The following is a 4,497-nucleotide window of genomic DNA, read 5'->3' as shown; positions in this document are numbered from 1 at the left end:
GGGACTCTTATTTGTTGGGAGATTTTTGCTCCGTCATTCAATTTCTTCACTTGGTCTGTTATGGGTTATGGGTCTGTTCAAATTTTCTATTTCTTGCCATTTGAGTTTTGGGAGTGTGTAGGTGTGTAGGAATTTGTCCATTTCTTACAGGTTGTCCAGTTTGTTGGCATATAATTTTTCATAGGATTCTCTAATCATTGTTTGTATTTCTGTGGTGCTGGTTGTGATCTCTCCTCTGTCATTCATGATTTTATCTATTTGGGTTCTCTCTCTTTTCCCAGACTTCATAGAAGTTTTGTTTATTTTTTCAAAAAGAAAAACCAGCTGTTACAGTCATTGATTTGTTCTCATGGTCTTTTTTATTAATCTATATTGTTTATTTCTGCTCTAATCTTTATTATTTCTCTTCTTCTGCAGGCTTTGGGGTTTCTTTGCTGTTCTGCTGCTAGTTTCTTTAGGTGTGTGGTTAAGTTTTGTATTTGGGATTTTTCTTGTTTCTTGAGCTAGGCCTGGATTGCAATGTATTTTCCTCTGAGGACTGTCTTTGCTGCACCCCAAGGGGTTTGGACTGTTGTGTTTTCATTTCATTTGCTTCCATATATGTTAAAATTTCTTCTTTAATTGCCTTTTGGCCCATTCATTCTTTAGTAAGATGTTCTTTAACCTTCATGCATTTGGAGGCTTTCCAAATTTTTCCTTGTGATTGGTTTCAAGTTTCATAGCATTATGATCTGGTATGCATGGTATGATCTCAATTCTTTTATATTTATTGAGAGTGGTTTTGTGATCCAGTTTGTGATCTGTCTTGGAGAATGTTCCATGTGCACTCTAGAGGAGGATTCTGTTTCTTTTCTTTTCTTTTCTTTTCTTTTCTTTTCTTTTCTTTTCTTTATTTTAACGTTTATTTATTTTTGAGACAGAGAGAGACAGAGCATGAACAGGGGAGGGTCAGAGAGAGAGGGAGACACAGAATCTGAAACAGGCTCCAGGCTCTGAGCTGTCAGCACAGAGCCCGACGCGGGGCTTGAAATCACGGACCGCGAGATCATGACCTGAGCTGGAGTCGGACGCTTAACCGACTGAGCCACCCAGGGGCCCCGTGATTCTGTTTCTTTTCGATGAAAAGTTCTGAACGTATGTGTCAAATTTTCGGTCTAATCCATTATTTCTTTATTGATTTTCTGCCTGGATGATCTGTCAGTTTCTGTGAGTGGAGTATTCAAGTTCTTAAAGTTATTAGTCTTTCACGTTGGGGACATAAACATTTATAATTGTTAGCTCTTCTTGATGGATAGACCCTTTAATTATGATATAATGCCCTTCTTCATCTCGTTACAGTCTTTAGTTTAAAATCTAGCTTATCTGATATAAGTGTGGCTACTCCAGCTTTCTTTGACTTCCAGTAGCATGATAGATTGTTCTCTATCCCCTTACTTCCAATCTGAAGGTGTCCTCGGGTCTAAAATGAGTCTCTAGTAGACAACATGTAGATGGATCTTATTTTTTATTTTTTTTATCCATTCTGATACCCTATGTCTTTTGATTGAAGTGTTTAGTACATTTACATTCTGAGTGATTATTGAAATATGGATTTAGTGTCATTGTGTTATCTGCAGGTTTCATGCTTGTGGTGATGTCTCTGGTCCTTGATAGTCTTTGCAGCATTCCACACACCGAGTCCCCCTTAGGATCTCTTGCAAGCTGGTTTAGTGGTCATGAACTCCTTTAGTTTTTGCTTGTCTGGGAAAGCATCTCTCCTTCTGTTCTGAATGACACCCTTGATGGATAAAGGATTCTTGGCTGCATATTTTTTTCCTATTCAGCACACTGACTGTTTCCTACCCCTTCCTTCTAGCCTGCCAAATTTCAGTGGACAGGTCTGTTAGTACCCGTAAGTGTCTACCCTTGTAGGTTGAGGCCTGTTTGTCCCTACCTGCTTTTAGAATTCTCTCTTTATCTTGGTATTTTGCCAGTTTCACTATGATATGCCATGGAGAAGGCCTATTCTTGTTCATCTGAAGGGAGTCCTCTGTGCCTCCTGACTTGGATGTCTGCTTCCTTCCCCAGATTAGGGAAGTTGTTAGCTTTAATTTGATAAGAATTTCAAGTAACCTTTCTGCCCCTTTCTCTCTCTTCTTCTTCTTCTGAAACTCCTATGACACAGAAACTCCTATGATACTCTCTAATTCTCCCCTCGTGGTCTAGTATTTTCTTATCTCTTTTTTTCTCAGCTTCATCATTTTCCATAATTTTATCCTCTCTTTCACTTATTCTCCCCCTGCCTTCTCCATCCTTGCTGTCACTGCAAGTAGTTTATTTTGCATCTCCTTTGCAGCATTTCTTAATTTGTCGTGACTGTCTCTTAGTGCCTTGATCTCTGTAGCAATACATTCTCTGATGTCTTCTGTGCTTTTTTCAAGCCCAGCTATTAATCTTGTAGCTATTATTATACATTCTCGATCAGATATATTGTTCATATCTGTTCTGAGTAATTCTCTTCCTGTCATTTCTTCCTGTAATTTCTTTTGAGGAAAGTTCTTCTGTTTTGTCATTTTGGCTAGTTTTCTGTCCCTTATGTGTCTTAACAGCTTATTATGTGTCCTGCTGCTGTGAGCACTATTATATTAAAAGGGGTCATACACTTCCCAGGGCCTGGCTCTTCAGGAGGTGTTTTTGGAGTATGTTGCATGCTCTCTCTTTTCGTGACTCTGGTTGATTTATCTCCCTATTCATAGTGGTGATTTGGATCTTCCATCAGGTGTGCTTTGATTTGTTCATTGAAGTACCCTGGAAAAAAATTAAAAAGGTGGGGGGAGAGGTGGCAGAAAAAGCCTTATCCCCTACAAAAAGAGAAATGACAGGGGTGGGGAAAGAGAGAAGAGGAAAAAACATATTGACCAGGCAGAGAATTAGAGGAACTATATGGCTTAATCCAGAGAGAGAGGAAAATAAAGAAGGAGACACAGAAGTGGTGCAAAACAATAGATCAAAAGTATCTGCTTAAACAAACCACAACTAGAATAGAGAAGGGAAGAAACAAGAGGAAGAAAAGGAAATATATACATATATATATATATAAAGAATTGACCGAGAATCAAATCAGAAAATGCAAAACCATTGGACCAATATCTGATGGTGACTTGGAACAAGTGGCTGCACTGGTCTGGAAGAGGGGCCGTCTGGCTGGGTGAGGGTCAGTCTTGCTCCATTAGATATGCAGGTTACCAGGAGGGGCGTGGTTTGTGTAGGTTGGCCCCGCCTCCACTGTGGACCCTCTGTCCCATTCCCTGTCCCATTCCCTGAAGCCCCACTTTGTTGGCGATGGGCAGAAAAATTGTGACACCCCTGTCTCTCCTCCCCTGACCACGTGTCCCAGACCACTCTGTTCAGGCCGTCCTCACAGTGCCGCGTGGGCATGAATCAGGCCGTTTATCCTGCTCCACAGTCTCCCATGCCTCCCAGGTGCTTGGTGGGATTGCAAACCCCAGTGTCTTAAAGGATCCTAATCTGTGTGCCCCTGTTCCAGGGTAGTGCCTCTCCACCCAGCAAGCTGACAAAGGGCCTCTGGCTGGTGGGCTGGTGAGTGGCTACATGTTTTTTCCCCAGAGCACTTAAGGGAGAGGACTGCTCTGTCCAACTGTATCTCTGAGCTCACTACAGATCCCAGAGCTGGTCCTTCTTCTCCCATAGGCACGCGTACAGGATGGCAGGCCCCAGTTCGGAGAAAGTCCTGCAACCCTGGATCATGTTAAAAATTGGTTCTTTCTCTCTCTCTCTCTCTTTTTTTCCGTTCCCTGTTCCATGATTTTTCTCTTGTCCAAATACAATCCTACGCTTCCGCAGCCTTTCTTTCTCTTCCTTGTGTCTCTCACAGAAGGGGATCCCTCCTTTCTGTGCCTACACCACCCATTTTATTTTTCCCAACTTCTAATCATGCACCTATGGACCGCCAAGGTGTTCCCGTGGACCTCTGGAGAGGTTTCTGTCACTCTGTAGCCTGGATGCCCAGAATTCCAAGTCTTCTGGCCTCTATACTGCTGTGTTGGAGGGGTGAGGAAATTCCGGGTCCCCCTATTTTTCCACCATGTTGACTCCTCACCTCACGATCTATTTCCCCTTCGGCCGTCTTTTTCTTCCCTGCATCTTGTCAGACACGTCAGGTCCTGTGCTTGTCCGAAGGGTGTTTTTGCTTGCATCACACCTTCCTTAAAATTTTTAAGTGAAACTACCATATGACATCTTAACCCCACTTCTGGGTATACATTCAAAAAAATTGAAAGCAGAGGCCCAAAGAGATATTTGCATAATCATGTTCAGAACAACCCTACTCACAATAACCAAGAGTTGGAAGCAACCCATAGAGTCATTGAGAGATGAATGGATAACGAAAATATGATACATTGACACCTTGAATGGTTAGAATCAAAAAGATAAGAAATAGCAAGTGTTGGTGAGGATGTAGAGGAAAAAAAAAAAAAAAGCAAAACCTCCTGTGAG

This window comes from Herpailurus yagouaroundi, unplaced genomic scaffold (genome assembly GCF_014898765.1).
Source record: "Herpailurus yagouaroundi ecotype Mexico unplaced genomic scaffold, PumYag 166, whole genome shotgun sequence".
Taxonomy (NCBI): domain Eukaryota; kingdom Metazoa; phylum Chordata; class Mammalia; order Carnivora; family Felidae; genus Herpailurus; species Herpailurus yagouaroundi.
This window is presented reverse-complemented; position numbering follows the sequence as displayed.